At 37.3% G+C, this 23,578-nt stretch overlaps 1 long non-coding RNA gene across 1 annotated transcript; it reads left to right on the top strand.

Annotated features, from left to right (window-relative positions):
* Positions 1 to 21,344: 21,344 nt before the first annotated feature.
* LOC145786859 (uncharacterized) lies at positions 21,345 to 23,045 on the top strand. The gene is made up of 4 exons (XR_014291321.1): positions 21,345 to 21,438; positions 22,302 to 22,458; positions 22,676 to 22,766; positions 22,885 to 23,045. It is a non-coding gene; the product is annotated as an uncharacterized LOC145786859 (long non-coding RNA).
* Positions 23,046 to 23,578: the final 533 nt, after the last annotated feature.

Raw genomic sequence — 23,578 nt, forward strand, 5'->3', positions numbered from 1 at the left:
GAATAAAGTTCATGATTTGTGCCGAGGTCTCGCCTGGCATCATTCACAGGTCAAGAAGACGCACTCGCACTCCAACTTTGGCATTGATGAATCTGATGACTAGAGGAAACTAATTAGACTAATTTTAGAATATTATGCAACACCGGATACCAGAGGAAAACGATCGAAGTTCTGTAATTGTTGAAAGTAAGACAAAATAAGGACGCAGGTCGAAAATAAGGACATTTCCCAGAAATAAGGACATTTAAGTTTTCTAAGACCTGGCCCTTCAAAATAGGACAAATCTTTGAAATAAGGTAAAATAAATTCTATACCCAATCACCGTAAAAACATTTTTTAATAAACTCATTGTAAAAACTTGTGATACCGTATATATAGCACTTTCCATGTTATTCAAATTAAAATTTTGCCAGAATGTCAGCTTAAAGCAAGTATATTAGAGCTTATACTACTTACTATCATACAACGACGATATACTCATATCATACTACATAGTACATAGTCATACTACTATCAAACCATTTTCCAAATAATCCCACCTACCCTTTTCCAACTAGCCCCATTAGCATATGACAACCTTTTTTTCTTAGATATTCAAGCATGGTGAATTTGACTAAAATTTGTTTATGACGACGAGATGCGAGAGACATTGAGAGACCTTGAGAGACTACAGCACTACGACGGATGACACGACAGAGTTCTCTATCGCCACCACACGGTGACCTTCATATTTATTAGTGTTGTAGAACACCTACAGCTAACACACACCAAAAACTTCTGCTTATCTCTAACGATATGGACGCATGAAATGTTTGTTACAACGCCAAAAAACGCATGAAATGTTTGTTACAACGCCAAAAAATTTTTTTCGAAAGTAAGAAAATACAAAATTGTCAGCCAAACAGGTGTAACATATGTACCATCACAGGCATACCTTGACTCATGGCGCCCTCTAGTAGAGGCCAGGTCATCGCGAGTACTTCAAACGTGACTGACGGCCTATTCTTAACTTAATCAGTTGGAAGGAAGATGTTTCATCTATAGTCTATACTTTATGCTAAGGTTCTAGTTTTACTGAACTTATTTTTTATATTTTCCTTAACTTGTTCACTAACTATGCTGCCGTCTCAAGGTAAAGCGACGTAACTACAGATTTTTGATTTTCCCACTTTTTATTGTTAAACGCTTCGCAAAGACTATATTTTTCTTCTAGCAAAGACTCAACAGCGTAACTGCAGTAGTTTGCGAGATATTTTTTGGTAAAACGACGTAACTACATGTAAAGATGATATATGCAAAGCCAAAAGGACGTAACTGGCAATTACGTCGTTTTACCATAGAATCTAGAGCAAATAATCCCAGTTACGTCGAATTGCAGTAGAGTCTAGAGTTAATCCCAAATTCTCAATGGGGTGTCAGTCTCTGCCAAACAAGGCCAATTGTTTCGCTCGTTTTGTATTGATAAATGAGGTTAATCTTTTGTTAATGGGTTGACTTTGCAGCCTCTGTACTCAAACAGTAAACACTCTTCATGAAGCGCCTTGTAGCATCATTTTAGTGAACAGAGTCAGCAGTTAGCTTTAAAGCAGTTACAAGCACTAGTTGAACGCGAATAATGGCCAGAAAAATCGACTTGCATGAAGTTGTGGAAACGCTTATGAATGATTCTGAAGACGATAATGACAGAGACTACATCCCAAGCGAGAGCGATGATGGCGTAGAATCGGCTTCACAAGATTCTGAGGACGATAACGTTAATGACGGAGACTACATCCCAAGCGAGAGCGATGATGTTGTGGAACGGATTCCAGTGCAGCTGAGAGAAAAAGCAAAAGACTGTGACGCTAGTTGGAAAGCAAGTGATGGCACACTTGCCACAAACCAACCAAAAGATGTAAATAAAAAGAAACGAAAAAGATCAGAAGTTGAAAAGATCGAACATGACTGTTTGGCTCATCCTTTAAAGCCACCGTGTCCAGATAAATGTATAAAAGGATGCACAAAAGTCTTAGGTGAAGATGATCGGCAAAGAATTCATGACCAGTTTTGGGCACTAAATTATAACCAAAGACGAAACTGGATGTGGCAACCATTGAAGTGAAGTATCTTGTCACTGGACATACCTTCATGTCTGCTAATTCCGTTCACCATCAGATTGAACAAGGACTGCGAAAGCATGGGGACGTGTGTGATTGGCTGGAACTTAAATCAGTTTTAATGAAGGCTAAATGCGATGTACTTGACCTGGAAGCGCAGCATTTCGTTGATTTTGTGGATGGTTCTCATAGAGCCCAACTCTCCAAGGCAGTCCCGCGTGTTAAGGTTGCTGATATGAGTGCCGTGCTGTTCCAGAGAGGATCGAGGTCGATTAAGTACAAAACTTCCCACAGCATCAATGCTGACTACCAATCCTTTGGTTTCTTGAAGAAGAGGTTCAAAGTCGACAGTGTTCCATCATGTCGTTCAGCACCGCGTGGTGTGCCAGCATCAAAACGAGGGGACATACTAAGCAAGCTATGCCCGCTTATGCCGGCAAATCGACGTCAATTTTGGGAACAGCTACCCACCAACGACAACTCACTTCACTTAATAGATGTTGACTAAAGATACTGCATTGTATTTGAACAATATTACAAATTTTGTGTGTGAATCTAATGCATTGTTTGAGATACGTCGGTTTGCCTTTGCAGCACAGTCAGAAACACAATCAGGTTTACAAAGGTAAAGCGACGTAACTACACTAATTAGCTTAATTAGCGAAAATTAGGACAGCAATCAATGTTTTTGTTCTCATTCAAACAAAATGTAGGCAAGTTCTTTTAGTTGGAGGCATCAAATGTTGAATTGCGATTAAAATGTGGTTATGGTTTACGATTAACTTTAAAGCGCTTTTTCTCGGTTTTTACTTTTCTGTAGTTACGTCGCTTTACCTTGGGACGGCAGTATGCATCTTTGCCAGAAAGTAGAAGTTTAGTTACAAACTTTATGAAAAGCTGAAGCAGTTACAGTTATGCAGCTTAGTTTAACAAAATTAGGTATAAGCTACAATGTTTTTGTTTCAAGGAGCTTTTATCTGTTCATGAAGTCATTGGTTACACAGAAAACTCACAACAAACTGCCATTACCAATCTATGTTTTCTTTAATAATAATTTTCTGCCCAGTTTCCTTGTAGCATGTTGTGGGTAAAGTAAGCAGAAAATTGTATTTCTTCCAGGTTTATTAAAGTTAGCAAATAGAGTAGGCCTATTTAATAAATCTCCATTTATATGTTCAGTTGTATGCAATGTTACTCACTACTGGTAAGTTAGTTTAACAGCTTCAGTCAATTTTGAATGTTGATACTAAATGTTTACCTGTAGCCTACTTTATATTACAAATCTTCATGTACCGTATTTTTTTGCTTGCCAGCAACATGTCTTCTGTCCACTTACCATTTTCTTATAGATAACATATCAATATTCACAAAAAAGTACTTCACTGATATTACATTTATTTTCTTAAATACCAGTACCAAAGCTAATCTTTGTAGAATGTAATGTTATTAATTTGTGTGGATTACCGTACTTACTGTATAGATAACTAACAAATCTTAACTAACTTAAATAGTAACTTTCAATAGGCTATACTGGTAGTACAACAATTTTTAATAGATTGACTGCCCAGTTTCAACAACTGTTTAGTTTTGTAGCATCTTCATTTAATACATGCATGATGGTGATGGGGGATCTTTATTTGTTATGCTTTCATTTATTTCTCGAGATGTTTTGATTTTTGCAATACATACATCTTGAGAATTCATGATCTGCATGTCAGTAGAAAGTAGTTAACATGCATGGTTTGATATTATTTAGATTTACTAATCTGATTAATTTGCATGAAAGATAATTCCTCTAGTGTAGTGTGGTAGTAGTCCAGTTTTAATCCGGTGATGTCCCCGTTACCGAGGGTGGCCGGATTTGTTGCAAGCATGGCAGAAAAAATGAAGAAAACTGGCTCAGTCAGAATTCGTCAGTTAACGGCAGATACTGCCAACTTCTTGTATCATATATGCCATGGTTTTGTAGATCTAGCAAATTATTTTCTTTCATGTGGAAATGATTTTGTAATCTTTGGCTGGTTTACAACAGACCCATTAGAAAAGTGCTTCAGTAAACTTCGACAAGGGTCTGGAGGTACCTATTTCATTACTGCTCAGTTAGTTTCGGAAAAGGTAAGAATTCAACATGCAAAGCTCTCACTGCAATTGGATGTAAAGTTTGATGTTGCCGAAGGTCATGCTTGTGCCACTTGTAATCGTGATCTTGTAGAAAGTGAGCTTGAAATTTTGGATAGCTTATGTGCTTTGGAAGGGAAAGTTTCAGAAGAGGTTTTAATTGCAATGGTTTATATTGCTGGGTATGTTGAGTTGAAGAATGGATGTGCTATTGCAGAAGACACATACTTCTATTATGAAAGATTTGGTTCATATGTTGCTAAATTAAATCGAGGTGGTCTGACACGTCCTAAGGATAGTGTTGTACAGTGGTGTGTATTTTGTTACATCTTGCGTGCACGATGCGCTGGCCTCTATTATAGCTCGCCGTGCCTTGACTCAACAAATCGAAACTAACATGGATTATGTGTTTTTATAAACTACATCACATGGTTGCAGTAAATAATTTAAAAAGTTATCGAGAGTTACAAAAATGATAATTCTTCAACTAACCCCGCCTTCCAACTAACTCCACTCTCCCCCGAAATAACATGGCGGGAAACAGATCACATGTTCGACATTGCTCAAGAGTTTTAGCTGTGTCTTTGGCCAAACACAGGCATGCCATCAATTGCAGACTGGCGCATCTTTGACTGTAGCCTTTGATTTCTTTCATAATTATGAACAGTTATATAACTATAGCTCTTTATGCTGCTATAAAGAGAAAAATACCTACGGCCCTTCTTAGGGATGTGGCGTACTGAATTGAACTCAGTAGTATGCCTACATAGCTTCAGTTATTTAAATGCACTACATCGCTCATAAATGATTCTATTTGTTTGAACATTTGAACAATCCTCAAAACAGTCTGAAAAACAATAACATTATGTGGCAGCATCCATCCAAAGCGCATACTGTGACAATACGGTATAATCAATCGAGTTTTGAAAAAAGTTTAATTCGTTATAGTTTCACATGCCGGTATGGTACATTGCACAAACTTACTAGCCTATTACTATTTTTTATTTGTATCAGACACAAAGTTTATAGAATTCAAATTCACACCAGCCACCACACAAAATAACAAATAAAAGCAACACCACGCAGGCTATTTCAATGAAAATATAAAATACTGTTATAGTGAAAAACAATGTGGAATTATAGTAACAATCAGATGACATGACATGGAGCAAAACTTAAACAGGTTTCCGAGGCCAAGAAAGAAACCAGATTTATAGAACGTCTGCAGCGTTCTACAAACGCATAATACATATAGCCTAAGTTCAAATACAAAACTTTTATCCAATTTGAAGCTACACCATAAAAGAACATGCAGTTATATAAGAAAAAAAACATGCAGTTATGTAAGCCAAGGTGACCTTACAAATTTAAATAAATTTTAAGCAATAAAAGAAAGACAAGGTTGTCCCTCTACAAACTTCAAACGCACATCGGACAGAAGTCACCGCGAAAGCAGAACACACAAAAGCAGCCGCTTCCACGCCCCTCAACCCGCAAAAACATGTTGACGATATACCTAGAGCGTAGAGGTATCGAAAAAAACAAACAATTATGTAAGTGAGATGCCCCTGATGTTTCATATGAGTTGACAGAACACGGAAAACAGCCTCTCTAAAGCATTTCATCTCGCTGCACAAGAAGTGTTAAAGTTGCAGCGAATCAAGATCACAGATGTAGGTCTTTTAACTTTTAACTTCTTACTTTTAACATTAGACGGTACGTTAGTGATGATGATTATGTGCCTGATCTGATACAGACGTTGGCGATCATGGTCTTCCAAACTTCTCTGTCATTTGCCATTCATATAAAATCGTTCGTTTTAACTGTTGTGTTTGTGGCCCATTGATTCAAGCTGTTTAAATAAGTTAATCTTTGTCGACCTCTGCTTTTTTTCCCTGCATCATCCCTAATAGAGCTAATTTTTCCAAATCTCCATGTCTGTGAATATGACCTACAAATTGCATCTGACGCCTTCTAACTGTTGTTATTAATCTCCTTTCTGCATTTGCCAATTTCAGAACTTCGTCATTACTTTTCTTTTCAGTCCAAGATATCCTCAACATCCTTCTGAGAAACCACATCTCAGCAGCCTCTAGTCTTTTCTTCATATCTTTACTTATTGTCCAGCATTCACATCCGTAGGTTAGAATTGATTCTACATATGCTTTTAAAACTTTAATTTTGGTCTTTATTGTCATGTTGCGATTCCTGAAGACTGTGCTCATTTTACTGAAAGTATCCTTTGCTATGGCTATGGTACGTTAGTAATCCTTGGAAAAATATCGCTGTTAAATTTATAGCTTAAATTTACCTTATAGTCTGTGGCATAACATTGCAGAAACCACAAAAAATGCAGATAGAAGATGGAAGAATTTTTTTGTAATGGAATGGAAATGGGGTGGAAGAAAACCTCAGGATGGAAAATGAAAACAAACGTCTTCCATCCCATAGCCTACCCTGGCTGCGGAGACCCTCATAGTTTTTCAGAAGCTTATTTGGAATTACTTTACTGTTTTTGTTTTTTTTTGACTGAGAGTGACTCACCAGGTTACAGTATAGCGTTGACAGGGTGGTCCAAAGTGTACTTTTTGGACACTGGCCTATGATGATTTTAAGGTTCCGTGGTCTTTCCAAGCGCCCCGGAAACTTGAACAACACCGCGCATTCTTTAGATAGGCTATGGTACGTTTTCTTAGAAGTGTCTTGAAGTGGGACCCAAGGATCTTATTGGTACCGAGCCCAATTAAATTATCCTGGCAACGGCCTTGCCAGACTGCATATGTGGTAAAGTTTAAGCGGCATAACACATCATTCATCGGTATACAGCACTGTTTTTGCAACCAACATGAAATTTGATACCTTGAACAAAGCCTTACGGTGAGGTAATACATTGCTTACAAAAGTTCAAGGGTGCAGGTTATCTGAATTGCTGCCTTACATGCAAAAAGAAAAAGCAGTACTGTACGTAAGGGTGATACAGTTAGAAAATTAGTCCACTTAGGCTACAAGACTTATTTTTTAAGATTTTAACGTATATCATCGCGTAATTATTTAAGCTCTCTTCTACGTTTACCGCACCTAATTTGTTTCTTCGAACTAATGTAAGGAAGACGTATGTTTGCTATTGTATGACCAATAAATCATGTATGATGTATCAAAAAATACAGGACTAAAACAAAGCTTGGCGAAGCTATTTATGGAACTGCGGTTGCTGTAAACCTTTGTCACTTAGTCATCGGCTTTTGGTAATTTAAAACCCAGTTCGTGTAATTATCAGGCTTTATCCTGTCACCAGCTTGCATATATGGCACATACACATTGACACATAGCCTACGCAGTATACTCAACTGCCGTAAAACCAGAACTATAAATATTAACTAAAAAAGTAGCGCAGGATAAGTCTAATTCTCTATCTAATGGCTTTTAAATTCACCGCAACTAAACATTGTGGCTAATACTTGTAAAAGTTTATTTATGTTTTGATGAAAAGGATTGTTTAAAAACTCAGTAGGCTACCATGTTTTTAATTTGATGTCTGATGAACAGCCTCAATCAAAAATTCTTATATATGTTGTATTGTATGTAAGCTACAGGGTTGGAAGTCGTTAGTCAAAAAGCGATGACTATTCGATAGTGCCCAAAAAATCAATAACTTTCCGCCCGGCTTTCCGCTACCGATACTTAAAAAAAATAATGAATAGCAATTACAAAAAATTGATTGGCCAAAAAATATGCAACCTGCAAAATAAAAAATACCCGGAAGACCGCAAGATTGGCAACACTGTTAACAACTCTCACTAGCATGGTTTTTCTGAACTGCATTGCCGCAAAAATTTTCCTTAATCCTGTGAAGTTCGAAAACTGGAAGGGGTCTAGGTTGGATAGTAATCTGAAAACTAAGCTTAAATCTCGTAAATTCGTTTTGACAACGAAGTAAGTGAACAACAAAAAATGATTCAGCAGTTCTCCTAAATATATCGATTGGAGAAAAACGAATAATGATTTTGTTGCTTGCATAAAAAAGCAGTGAATAACGCGCATTCGATATTTACTTTTTAAAGGGAATGGGTATAAGCATTCGATACTCAGAAAGCAACGAATAACGCTATCGAATAATAACAACTAGTCGTAACTTCCACCCCTGTGTATGTAGGTCAACTGCCTTATTGTATGTTTTAGATTTGAAAAAATAATATCACCATTGGGTGGAAATACAGCTGCACGTAGTTTAGCCTACGAGTTAATCAAGCAATCAGTGTTGCATTTGAGAGTTAAAAGATGATTATAGAACATTATTATGCTACAAGTCAACTGCATGACAGAGTAGTGAATGTCTTGGTATGAGACCCGAAAAGACGAGAATTGATACCGCTCGATCGCATGCAACTGTGTTTTCGAAAAGACACTTAAAAACAAGCCTAAAATTGGACACAAAAAGTGACTTCCTTTCCTTCTCGACCACTTCATCTAAATTTACATTCACTCGGCGAAAGAATAAGCCTGAATATGAAAAACTAGAAAAACGCCGCTGAATTTCCATATTTGAAATAATCAAAAGTAATTTTAAAATTTCAACTATTTCGTGTGAAGAATTGTTTTTAAATAAATGCGTCGATGTATGAGATGTTGTGTCGATATTTCTGCAGCGTTTAGTTTAACGAAAATGTGATGTTTTTATCAATTTTTTTTCACACTGTTGGTTGGTTTTGAATCTTCACCCTCGGGCTGACAAAGCCTTGATAGGTTATTCCTGGTAGTTTTCATACTTGTAGAGGCTTTTGACGCAAGGCCGGTTACCGAGATTAGCAGAGTGAAGTTTTACGATTGTTGAAGTGTTGTGACCGGGGAATTATTTCATCCACTGGGTGTCGCTGAATGAAGAGCAGTCCTGAAATGCGTTGGTCAAGAGCACACCCGAGAGTTGAACTTGATCTTGAGCCCGGCGCGTAACCATTAAGCTAAAGGGCGGTCACTGTGATGTTCTCATTAACAATCCTAGCCAGCAAAGAAATTCTTCTTTGTACATTGTTCAATGTATAGCAACGATAAAACGATGTAAAATCGACATTTTTGCTGTATCTGGGATGGCGGCAATACTCATGACAATTGTACCTGAAGTTTTGATTCATAAAACTACTTTCGTATCTAACTTGTAGTAAAGATACGCTATAAGTTACCTTAACTCTTTCCATCTCTTTTCGAAGACAGTGATAAGTAATGATACGCTTTACCCTTTACCTTTACCAAGCTTTACCCTCACCACCGGTAGCTCACGGCGAAGCAGACTGAGACGCCTGAAAAACGGCGTCTCACAGGGATCGGTCCTAGCTCCACTTCTTTTCAACATCTACACCCACGACCTGCCAACCACGGTCTCCGCAAAATATGCTTATGCGGACGACCTGGCAATTTTCCACTCCGCAAAGTCGTGGGAAAATTTAGAAGACACCTTGAGCCAGGACATGAAAACTCTCTCAGCCTATCTCCAGAACTGGCGACTGAAACTCAGCGAAACAAAAACTGTGGCAGCAGCTTTCCACATCTATAATCGGGAAGCTGATTGTGAGCTACACGTCCAGAACAACGGAAAATCTCTGTCCTTCTGCCCCGAACCAAGATATCTTGGGGTGACACTGGACAGATCGCTCACATACCACCACCATTTGGTGTCACTGCGCAAGAAACTCACATCCCGCGCTGCGCTACTCAAGCGATTGAAATTGCGATTGAAATCAAGACACCCATTCGTGCCAGCCGCTCAACTTCTTATCAACGAAGCTGATGTACGAGACATCTCTGAGGCTGCTTGGGCGGACCATAAATGGAATTCTGAATGAAAGTCAACCGCCACCAGACTCTATTCGTTCATCCCCGACGCCGACACACGCCCCATCGGTCTAACACTACCAAGACAGGCATGGGTGCGCCTTAACCGTCTCCGTACGGGCGTCGGGCTTTTCCGCTCAACCATGCACTAATGGGGAATGGCCTCTTCCTCCTCCTGTGAATGTGGTGCCGAGGAACAGACCACAGACCACATCATGACTGCTCCATCTTCAAGCCACCTAACGGAGTGGAAGGTCTGCGTGTCATGGATGATAAAACCAAAGACTGGCTGCTCTCCAATAGCCTTCCAGTGTAGTCCGGGAACATCGTGAATCTGGGGTGGTAAAAGGATAGACTCTCGGCCACAGATGCTCACACGACGACGAGTAATGATACCACGCATCTGTGATACCGTACTCGCCTTGTGAAATTCTAATGCAGACGTAAATACATACCAAGCAGTAGCGTAAACAGGAGGTCCAGAGAGTACTTTTGGACTCCGACCAGGGATGATTTTAGAGACTAGGAACTTTTGCTAAGCTCGAAACTTTGTAGAAAACACAACATATATTTTATGTTATTAGTACCATGCCAAAACTAACCTCACAACGGTTCTGATTCCAAGCTTGAGGCCAGTTATGGTTAAATATTTTCATAAATTATTCCCATAAACTAATTATTACAATGCTAATACACTATTACTATAAACAATAGTTAACTTCATCGCTCTGCACTTGTCACAATTTAATGTCAGTTGCGTCTGGTTGTTAAACATTTAGGACTTATATTGATGCGATTGCAAGAAATAGTGTATAAAAGCTACAATTATTCCTACATTGGCGATGGCTATACTTCTCTGTGGTGCTACCTCTGAATACTTGCATGGATCGTATATGCAGCATTCTGATAAAAGTTATTTATCTGCGTTTTTATTCATTTACGAAACTTCTACTGCGAATAAACGAACCTGCTCTGATGAAGTGCAAGCCACGGCAATGAAAGCTTTTGAAAGTAATGAAGCACTTTAAACTCAGATCATTAGTTGACTCTGCTGCGTTTGTTATTTTTTGCTTCCTGCTGTTCATGCCGTGTTGGAGATAATATAACAGCATAACAGCAACAGTAATTTTTTTCCTTTCTTCTCAAGTGTGATCTTAACGCAAAATTTAAAACTACTTTTATAGGCTACAACATTTATTTAAGTTTATTTTTAGAGCGCAAAGTGTATTCAAGTAGCCTGGCTCCCGCTACCTAAGCTGGTGGACTTCTCTCCAGGGTGCATGGCCATTGGCCAGTTGGCCACCTCAAAATCACGTCGCTCCCCTTTTTGGCACTCATTTAAACCAAAACCTCTTTTTTTGTATATTTCCTTTTTAGGTCAAGTTTTGAGACAATGTTGCATACATAATGCACTGGGCAATGGGTGATAATTAGCAAACAATATTGTTGATATGGTGTACCGAGGTTGAATGTAGATAGCGTTTTTTTCTTTGAAAATACCCCTGTCAATGTCTCTGATGATAATCAGTATAAATTTTTTTTTTTAATCAGTATTAATGACTAAAATCCTCCAATATTAACATTTAGGCCAAAATCCCTCCAATCAGGGTTGTCAGGTGGCTTTAAATTTAGATAAAAACGATAAATTGGCCTAATTTTATATACTGTATCCCAGGGCTTCCCAAACTTTTTTGCTCGCGACCCCTTTTAATCTCCTAAAATGTTTCGCGGCCCCTTACGATGAAAACGACAAACAGTGTGAAATACATATTTATGATATTTATTGAAAAGCTTAAATCTAATGAAAACTAAAAACAATTTACCGTTCTCAGTTCAGTTTGTTTTTATTTATTTCTGACCATAAAAACGAAGCCTATGGGCATTGGGAAGCCTACTGGAAACAAAACAAAAAAGCAAACACATTCATTCAATGTGATGGGTGTGACTGCTTTTTTCCACAAAGCAAGTCCAGCCGTGGCACAGTGTTTGTGCAGGTCTCAAGGCGGTTTCAATGTTGTTTAGGCTGGAACGGTAGGCGAAGTGAGTACATTTCAGATAAATCATTTTGAAATTTTTGTTTCAAGATGTTCAATTTTTTCATGAACGCATCAATTTTAGATTTCAATGCAAAATATTGGTGTTTTCAAAATTAAATTCGTTTAGTTTTTCAAGCAAATCTGACATTTGACATAATTTCAAAAGCTAGATTTTATTGCGAAAATGGTGGACCAAGACTGAATTTTATTCTGTTGGAAAAATCACGATTTCAGTTTTCAACGTTAATTGGCTAGCCATTTTAAAGCTTTGACTTTTGAAAGCGACCTCACTTCACGATGCAGTAAAACAGTTTTTAACTCCGATTCCATTTCACCTCATAAATTTTCAAAAATAGCCTATTGAGTGCGCGACTCTTAATAAAGTTAATGACTGTCACAGCATCTCGCACAGAAGTGTTAATATGCAATACCTTGTGCAAATTGGTATACTCTCTGCGACCCCTGAAGTTCGTTACGCGACCCCTTGGGGGGTCGCGACCCCCAGTTTCGGAAGCCCTGCTGTATCCGACGGTTAGTAAGTCATTCGGACATTTTTTTGTGCAAACGTTTAATTTCCTGTGATATCAGTGAGCTGCTGGACTATAATTTTTTATTTTTTCATTATTTGTCCTGAAATATCCACATTTCAAAGAATATTGTCCGAATTTCAAAGAAATACTATCTAAATGTCTCCAGGATTACTTGGCAATTCTGCTCTCAATCCTAGTTTCTTTTATGATTGCATATTGGCCATAGCGTAGGTCACAGTGGTTCTCAAACTTTTTTGAACGCGACCCAAATTTGAGTTTTACGAAGATCTCACGACCCAAGCCTCAAACATCAAAAAATGTATTTTTTCTGATATGCAGGAAATAGAAAAAGACACAGACAACCAGTTGTAGTACACAGTAGCCTAAGTACTTTTAGTCACCAAACAAGCGTGGCTAAAAGCGCTTGATTCGTTAGTGAGAAAAATCGGCTTAGTTTCAGTTCCGCTTTTCGCTGCTAAAAAATAAATTCGATTTTGTTTCACATGTTGCGAGTGTTTCGTTTCCAGATGTCTCTTCAGTTTGTTTTTCTTCAGAGATTCGTTCGACAATACTGCATAACACAGCACAAATTTTGGCTTGGCAGCAGTGTCGCCGGCAGGGGGGGGGGGGGGGGCAAAGGGGGCATGTAAAGCCCAATGTTGCACCTATGCAACATCAAATTTTAAATGTTTATAAAATATAGTAAAATCAAAAGGTTCCATTCAAAATGAACTTACAATAAATGATTATAGCTCTAACAGAACATGTTTATTGTATTGTTTAGCACAAAACCTACAAAGTCACTTACCTGATAATCAGTGGCTCCGAGAGGGGGGGGAAGTCGGGCCAGTTTCCCCCCTAGCAAAACATTGTAAAGGAAAAACGAGTAGTTTTTTGTTTTTGCACTTTTGAGGGGGGCCCATTTTTAGTACTAAAGTAAAAATGTACCAACTAAATAATCAACAAAGTCTTAAATGAAGTGCGTAGTTTCAAGTATTTCTCAATCATTGTAAATGTCACTCTCGATGCTTCTCATCAAGAACAAATCATTTTCGTGTTAAGGTAGGCGATGTTGAACAGCTTCAAGACGTAAAATCTGAAGCTGAAATGATTTCTGTGTCACTGAACGGTTTCGATTGTATTGATAGTGTCAACTTGAAAACTGGTGCTGTTTTAGCTAAGCGGGAACTATTTTTGCTTGACAACTGAACCTTAACTTCAAAATCTGCGTTGGCCAGGCATAGGATGTTGTATCCAACATAAGTTATCTGGGAAAGTTAAAGATATCAGTCCAAGCACGATTAAAGAAAGTAAATCCTGTATATTTTTTGTTTATGGATCATCATCAGTCATCATCTCCGCCTGCAGCACATTGCGCATCAACGTGAGTTATTTGCTTCCAAGAGTGGCGATTTTGAGCCAGCTCGCCCAGTGTCGTCAAGTTGAGTCCGGTCCATGATTGGATGTTGTCTTGCCATCGTATTGGTTGTCTGCCACGTTTTCTTTTTCCTTCTACTTTGCCTTCTGTGCAAACTTTGCTGATTCCGAATTGTGATCTTTTAGTGTGGCCGAACAGTTTTAAAACTTTTGATTTTATTAACTTATTGCTGCAATTGGATGTAATTTTGTCATAGTTTTAAAAGATCTTCTGTTTTCGTGTGGTCAAGTAGCCTTTTGTTGGTCATGCTTCTCATGATGTGATTTTGGAAGGTAGTGAGTTTTTTCTTTATTTGAGTTTTTTGTTTATGGATGTTGTTGCTTAAATCTAGTTGGAATTCATAATGTTGCCTACAGACAGCGTTGTTCAAATGTCTTATCATTTTTGGAGTAATTGATTATCTGTAAGCTTGTGGCATCTGTAAAGTTATAGCCCAGTCAGAGGAAAAATTCTGAAAAATCTAAAGAAAGCTGTCCTATCATCTTGCAAAGAAAATTGACTTCGAGAGGGTAATCAAGGCGTGGTGCAGTCAAACCCAATGCTTTACATTACCCTTTTGCAATTGAAGCTCTAAAGACGTTTCTTAAATGCATCAAGTTGGAACCAACAAGAGCTTGATCGGAAGCTGAGTCAATGCTAAAGTCAATACAACTAGCAGTTTTAAATTTGTGACTGCTTTGCATTATGTGGATTACGGTCCTAAACAAGATTCACTGATGAATTTAATGAAATTAAAGGAAGATGTAATCTAAGTAAGAGAAAGCTGAGAAGAGTAGGCTACTACTCGCAAGCTAAAGTTGCAGTGGCAAATATAAATTTAAAAGAAAATGATTTTCTTTTCATGAAGACAGAACGCTTTTATAACTCCACTTACTGTAACTAGCTGAATCATTCGAAGGAAATGTATTCTACCGTACATTGCAAAGGATTCGATAGTTGTTGGAATTGACAAATGTATCAACAAACTTAAACATATCGTCGATGAGTTTAAAGTTCCATGAAAATTTCATCGTATGTCTGTTGTGCAGTTGCGGGCATGTGGGACAAATTTAAACCATTTGTAGGCTACAACAATGACATTTTTCAAGACATTTTGGATGAGTTGGTACTTTTGACAGAAAGCCACACAGAAAACTTCAGCTGCAAAGCAGAACGAACCACCCCATAATCTCTACGCAAGGAATCATTGATTGCAACTTTCGAAAGGTTTTTCCAAATAATTTTGTTATGATTTTTTTGTGTTCCGGTAGCTACCTCCAACGGTTGCGCTTTGAGAACGTGGTTTTAGCAATTACTGAAATTTGTAAAAAATTGTTTGCGCTCCAGTTGGCCTATGACTCAAAACCGATTGAAAAGCCTAACTTCCCAGCTAGAAAGCTACGTATATTACACGTTGATTTTTGGTTGATTTTAGGTAGCACGGTATCTTAGGTAGAATTCAGGTGTTATTAAGGAGTCTTTGTACACCAACTGAAATTCACTTGTTTAAAAAACATTATTTTAGAGACATATTTTCGCTATCAGTCACTATGACTAGTGTGTAAATCTGATTCAAGAAGTTTTATCAGCAATTTTTTTGTGAATAAAATTCTTGTAAAAATAACACGTGTTCCCCACGTGTATTATACGTGTTCAACATCTTATGGTTATTTGACCAATTTTTAAGATATATAAGGTGAAACCACGCCCAAAAGACGGCATACAAAACAGAAAAAATATCTTCACCCAAGCAGAAGGATGTTTTATCAGAATTTTTTGTATGTTGAATACATGTTGTTTCCACGTGTATTGCACGTTTACATTTGTTGAAAATTAGCACGTGTTTTCCACGTATATTAAACGTGTTAAAACTCTTTCGTTCATTTGGGGAATTTTTAATCTATGTTAAGTAAAACTAGCCTCCAAGAACGGTATACAAAACAGCAGGAATTGTACACACAAGTAGAGGGGGTCTACCCCGCTCTTCTGCATTTTTGTGATGTAGATTATTTGTTTTTTGTAGATGTCTATTACACGTTTTTATTACGTTATGTGAAAAGAAAACTTCATGACTTTTATAGTCGCAAATTAAAGTGATCCTTTAACGATAGTTTTTAAGGAAAGTTTAAGTGGTCTCGCTTACTGATATGAAACAATTACAATTAAACAGTAAAAAAATGTCTGTTCCTAAAACTTGTTGAAGATTTCTTTTATTTGTAAAAGTTATAAATTAAACCATAAATATTCAAAAATCTAATCTGGGTCTTTGCAACTCATAGAGATATGGTACAACTTCACAGGGTGGAAGTCTTGAAAATTGTAACATATGTCCCCTGACTGCCCTCCAAAATAATGTCTTTCACTTCAGCCAGTTTACCAGATATGAAGTTTTGGATAAAAAAGAAACGCGGGAAAGATTGAGTAACAAGGAATGTGTTATCTGTTACAGAGTTGCCATATTGGCCAATTTATCGTCAAACTCCAGAAATCTGGCGATTTTTGAAGACGTTTAGCTTCAAATTAGTTCAATTTGGCTCTTTTTATGGGGAATATTGAGAACCGATTTGGCTAAATTAATTGCTTTTGGCAATTAATAAATATGTTAGAACGTGCTTGAATGTCCAGGAAAATTGAAAGTAGAACTGCCTAGACTCCAGGCTAGATTAAAATTATGACGTTGACTCATCTGTTCCAGAGAGAGAGCGAGAAACGGCTTATTTTGTCTGTTGCAAAAATAGAGAGAGAGAGAGAGAAACCTTTCATTTTGTCTGCTGCGAAAAATAGTATACGGTACAAATATAAACCGGTACAAGTATATTCAACAACTGACAAGAGAATGAATTTCCGTAGTTTTTGTTTCGGAGTCGAAAGTTTTTTTTTCATCAGTTGAAGGACTGAGTTAAACATTCAACCAAAAAACTTGAACTCATTGTAATGTGTAATTTTGGCGATTTTTTCCTGCGTTTTGGTGATTTTGTGACAACAGTTTGGCTACAGAATTATTTTGGATCTGGCAATCCTGATTAGTTGGTTCAACTTGCTTGTACAGTACAGTACTGAAGTGAAAGGGAAGAAATTAAGATTAAGAAATAAGAATGTTCTCACTAATGTTTGGTATAAATCTTGATTGAGAATTGAGATAAGGATTATCGTAAATTCAAAATTTTTTCTGGTTCACAGCGTGGTTAGTGATGTGATTCACCTTAGTAGTATTGTAAAGCTCCATCTTAAATAAAATGTTGAATCTACATCGCTGGTGATCTGGAGATGTACCATAGATATTTCCGAGTAATAATATGTTTTGTGTAAACTAACAGTTCAACGTGGTGCTTGGCTACTGTCTGCTCGGGTTGTACTAAAATGTGTAGGCTGGGCATGTCATGGTAGGGCGTAACAACGAATGGCATGGTATGCCCTGCCTGCACATTTTAGTATAATTTACTCCAGAGTGTGATGAGGCCATGCCTGCAAGAGGTCAATATCGACTAAAAGCCTATATCAGTATGTCACCAGAATAGCTAGCATACCTTGTACTCATATATCATGTACCATAAGGACTGTTTTAAGCCATTGCTGACAGACCAACATCTCAGTTTGGCCTTATCACATACTTGTGACACTTCCTACCCAGATTTTGCACCAAAAAGACCTCATACCATAATGTGGCTGCCAAAGAACCACACCTAAGGGACTTGCACCAAAATGTCTCAATTCTATGAGGCCAAGACGTAATTGATAGTTGAAAATTGTTGAAAAACTTTTTTTAATCTGTTTAATTTAGAAATATTTTTACTCTTGTAATGGATAATCGTAATGAAAAGTGTAGACTTTACCAAAAAAGGTGAATAGCAAACAAATGTGCATGTAAAGCCAAACGGCGTTTTGATGAACAAAAACAGCAGCACAGTGAGCACACAAATGAAATTCAAGGTATCAGTAACCAAAACCGTAATCGCTCAGTGTCAGGAAATGGCAAAATATACAGTTGTTGAATTTGCAAGGGAAAATACTGTTCAAGTCGTACCAAGTTCATGGACAGTTATAGAAGAGGTGAGCACCATTATTAAGTTCATTGACGACATTGGTGAATTGTTTAAAAAATGACTTTATACAGTTTTGTGTCTTTGTTCAACTACATAGTAAAACCAATTCTACCTTTTGACAGGTGTTGATCTAATGATCTTGTGCATTTTTAAGCCAGTAGGCTACAGTATACCCAATTTGCTTGGGTGCAACCTAATTTGTACCATAAACAATTCGTACCGTCAGTTCGTAGCCTACCTTGAAAAGATAAAAAAAAAAAATTAAAAAAAGCCGAAGTTGCTGTTAGGAGTTTCCGCAAACAAACAAACTGAAAAGATCGAGAGAAAAAAATTGAACAAAGCCGAAGTCTCTGATCGCAGTTTCCGTTTTTCTGCAATTTTCGCTAACATTTTAAAATTTTCGGCAATGATTTTAAGAGTTTGCCGAAGTCGCTGATCGCAGTTTCCGCAAACATTTTAAAATTTCCGGTAATAATCCTAAGAGTTTGCAGAGTCGCTGATTGCAGTTTCCGCTAACATTTTAAAAGGGTTAGGGTTGATCGGAGTTTCCGCAAACATTTTAAAATTTCCAATAATGATCCTAAGAGTTTTTGTTTGTTTGCGGAAACTGCAATCAGCGACTTCGGCAAACTCTTAGGATCATTACCGGAAATTTTAAAATGTTTGCGGAAAAACGGAAACTGCGATCAGCGACTTCGGCTTAGTTCAATTTTTTTTCCCGTTCTTTTCAGTTTGTTTGCGGAAACTCCAATCAGCGACTTCGGCTTTTTTTAATTTTTTCTCTCGATCTTTTCAGTTTGTTTGTTTGCGGAAACTTCGGCTTCGTGCTATTTTTATCTCGATCTTTCCAGCCGGAAAATTTTAAAATGTTTGTGGAAACTGCGATCAGCAACTTCGGCTTTTTTTAATTTTTTCTCTCGATCTTTACAAGGTACGAACTGACGGTACGAATTAGGTTGCATCCAATTTGCTTAACCCGGTTTATAAATGGCATACTGCTATTCCTATTTACTTTGCAGACTACCAACTTAGGTCAATGTTATTGGCCACCATTTGGAGCAAGCAATCATGTTAAAAAATGCTCAATTGTGGATAAGGCAAAATGTACAATTGTATATATTATATATATATGCAATAAGAGTCCTTGGTTGTAATGGTAAGAAATACTTTATTTTTATATTGCTACAAATTTTATGTTTATGGCAAGAAGAGCATTTTGTAGTCAATTTCTTTATGACAAGTATTGATAACTTTTGCATGAAGTGAATTACACTGGTCTACAAAAAAAAATTTTTTTTGCTCCATGAACTTTGAAAACTAATTTAGAGTAACTTTGGGGTGCTGAATCCGAATCTGACCTCAGATTTATCCTATCACCTCAGGTTTGTGAGATATGATAACAACAAATTGTTACTTTTGTCAAAAGTAGAAGATTTGGCGTTGCGTTTACCACCAACATGTGCAGTGCTATAACGAAAGGTTAGTGTTAGACGGCCAAAACAGCCTAAATAAGGTTACTGGACAAGCATTGACATAGGCCTGCTTAAATCTTTGTGGTTTCATGCAAAGCATTGACGGGGGAGGGGGTCAGTTATACTTTTAGCCTCCCTTTTAGCTTGTTATTACTGCCTTGTTAATAATGTTGCTTAGAAAACAAATTGGTATCAAAATTATAGTTGGTGAGTGTATTTCTACTTATGTATTTGTGTAAGTAGAAATGCAGTGTATTTCTACTGTATTGTATTTCTTAGTGTATTTCTACTGTATTGCTACTTATGCACCACATGGCCTGGCTTTGTGGATATAGCACAATGTGTATGTGCAATAAACGCAACGTCTAATCTTCCACTTTTGACAAAAGTAACAATTTGCTGTTACCACATCTCACAAACCTGACGTGATAGGATAAATTTGAGGTCAGATTCAGCACCCCAAAATTACTCGGCAGCACCCCAAAATTAAGTCGGCAGCTGTGGCCGAGTGGTTAGCGCGTTGGGCTCGCAGTCGAGAGCCTGCATGTTCGACTCCAGCCACTCGCACTTGCTGTTGTTTCTCTGGGCAAGAAACTTTACGATAATTGCCTCTACCTAGTGATCGATTTTCGAGTAATGGGTAGTACCAAATTTAAGTCATAAGTAGAGTAGACAACCGGAAACAGACATTGCTGTCGGCTGCAGCGTAGGTCAGGTGTATGTCGGAAGGCGTACACCGATGCATAGCGCTCAAGTCCGCTTTCCCGCAATGCAGGATAAAGATAAACAAACACAAACAAATACTCTTAATCAGTTTTCAAAGTTCATAGAGCAAAATTGTGTAGATCATTGTTATTGATAACAAGGGCCTGCAAAAGTCAATACAGTCAGAACTTTTTAAGGACCTCGTCTATCCACGAATCAAAGAATAAAGTTGTTTTAAGCACCTAGGGGACTGTTTCTAACAAGTTTATGGCTCAAAATTGACAATAAAGTCAAAGTTTGTCAAATTATGGCTTTTGACAAACTTTTTTGTGTTTCTTGAGAGTAATTTTTGTCAAAATCCTCGTAGAAGCATTGTTAATCAGGAACTGCGACACAATTAAGCCATATTAACCCATAAAAACAGGAAATATGTCACAATGCCCTCTTAGATCAACACTAACTTTTATCACAAATTTTCCATTGTTTAAGTTATTCATTATTACGTATTGAAATAGTTCTTATAAAACACGTTTTTTCGACAAACGTGGTCTTTTCGAAGATCAACAGTTTGGATTTTAGAAATAGCTTACCGGTACTGACATTTTGTAATACAAAAATGCCTAAGCAAGCTAAATCGTCTTCAGCAAAAGTTAAACAGATTTGGCGAGATTTTCCTGGTGAATTTAATGCAACTCCTGGGGGTGATTTAAGGTGAATTTTTGCGAGTTTATAGTGAATTGAGATAAAAAGTATTTTGTTGAAAGCGACAGGAAAAGTAAACGCTATCAAGCTGGATTGGAGCGACAACTAGCATTGCAATCAAGGCAATTTTTTTGAACAAGTCCCTTTTATTGAACACGTTCGGGTCTGAAATCGACAAAATGTTATGTTTGGGTAACTGGTATCAATTCAAGGAAGAACTGTGGCCTCTACAAATTTCGTTAGGTCAAAATAAGGTCAAAATTTGATAAAAATAAAGTCAAAAAAATTTTTTTAGGTCAAAATAAAAATGGCCTTATTGATAACCTATATTATTTAGTTTAACCTAAATGTTTATATTTCAGATGACTATAAAATTGCTTTAGCAATGTCGGAGAAAGAAGAATAGGCCTACACTTTGAACTTGGAAAAAGAGGATCAGATCATCAGAAAACGTACAAAGAGAAGAGTAGAAGTCCTAAGTTCTTCTGATTGGGTAGGTTGATAATACACAATTGTTAAAGTAGTTTAGAAAAATTTATTTATGAGATTATAAATTTAATGTAGTTCTATAAATCTATATTTATGGATTAACAGTCACTAAACTAAGATATCAACATATCATATCTGTTCCCCCTGTTAGGGTTCGTCAGTAAGTACCTCCCGACGAACCCTCATAGGGGGAAACAGACTGTTGCGATCTAACTTTAGTGATTGTAAATCTATAAGTATTGTTCAAACCTGTATTGTGTTATTACCTAAAAATTTTAAGCTACACAGTTCCATATATGTAGAGAGTGATCAACGTATGTAGCACAGTTGATACTGGCTGAGGGAGAGACTCTAAGAACAATTCCGTGACAGCACATGTACAGTACACCCATTGTTCGACCATATAGCTGTGCTTAAGCATTAATTGGTTTTGCGTCTCTCTACCAGCGAGTCTCAACTGTGCTACCTAGTACCTACGTTGATCACTTGAAATGTCATAGACTAGCACGGCTGTCTTATATATAATATCATAGAACACTGCTTTGCAGTCAGTGTTGGACCTATTTCTGTCCGGATTGCTTTTTTTCGCTGAGACTTTGTTCTTTTAACCTCTAATTATTAATCATGAAACCCCGTTTGACAACTGTTTTTTTTCTCGCTGAGACATTATGGTACATAACCTCTATTATAAGCTAATTCCTTTCAATATACATATGCCCCTCTGGGATTTTAGAAATCTCCGAAAAAGGCTGTCTCCGAAATGGATTCTCCCAATAGTACCAGGCCGATTTTTTAATGCTAGATACTACACAGAAAACATGTTCGTTGTAATTGAAATTTACTGTAAACTTTACGTTTTTTGTTTAGATAGTGATGATGATGAAGAACATCAGACAAAGAGGCTTGCATTGAACACTTCATTTTCTTTACCGATACCGCCGCAATAGACATCAGCCACATTATATTCCCTTTGACAACAATTTCGAATCTGTAGAGTGTCAACCTTTAGCTGTTGACATCAATTGTAAGCGCTCGTTATTTTATGTTATATTTTTTGGTTGTAATACAACTACTGCTAAATAGCTAAAGAGATGTATTGTAATACACCAAAGTATATCAAATTCATTTATTCTTTTATTTTTTCGGCATGGTACATCATAAACATACTTTGCCTAAATATCTTTGCTTAATGTTATTAATGATAAAAAGAAAGATTAATGAATATACCTTTTCTTTTTCAGAATATTGGCTTACACTCAACAAAGACGGAAAACTATCCGAACTTTTTGGTGCAATCACAGATTTTTTTTAATTCCCAAAGGGTCTACACAGGTAAGGATAACAACGTTTATCAGCGATTAAGGAGTTGTCATTTACGCCTATTTATTTATTTGATTAACGCATTGTTATCTTCCCGAGTACACTGTTTGCACTGTTCTTGTTTTTTCAGAAACACAAGAAAAATGAAAAGAAAATCATGTCGGAACAGGACCAACTCTGCGAGCCGGACGGGGGGAAGTGAGCCAATTTGCAGCAAGACCTGGTCCTGCTGACCTGACATTCCAACCTCGTGTAGGCTGGCTCGTCTCTACGCCGACGACATTACCATCACGGCCTCACTCACAAACACTAATACTTGAGTAGTTTTCGCATTATAAATAAATGTTCTTTGATATGTAGTTTTTGAAGTTGAATACGTAGATAGTTGCAGTTATTAACAAGGACGATCTATACTGCAATTGATAAAAATAATGGCACAGTGACACAATACGCATAAGTTTTATAGATAACAAATACACAGGTGTTAAATTGTTGAATTCAGATATGCGGAAATTAGGTAGAATGTGGGTGTAAAATCCACCACCAAATATATGTGTAATACACGTGAAATAGTGTCGACACATATACGTGTATTACACGTTAAAATTAACGTATAATACACGACCAAAGGTACGTAGAATCTACGTGTTTTAGTGTTGTAAGATACGCGGAAATTGAGTAGAATGCGGGTGGAATCCACCACCAAATACACGTGGAAAACACGTGTATTAGTGTAGCCAGATACGCGGAAATTGAGTAGAATGCGGGTGTAAAACACGTGAAATCCACCTCCAAATATACGTGGAAAACACGTGTATTAGTGT

Source organism: Aplidium turbinatum, chromosome 2, assembly GCF_918807975.1.
Source record: "Aplidium turbinatum chromosome 2, kaAplTurb1.1, whole genome shotgun sequence".
Taxonomy (NCBI): domain Eukaryota; kingdom Metazoa; phylum Chordata; class Ascidiacea; order Aplousobranchia; family Polyclinidae; genus Aplidium; species Aplidium turbinatum.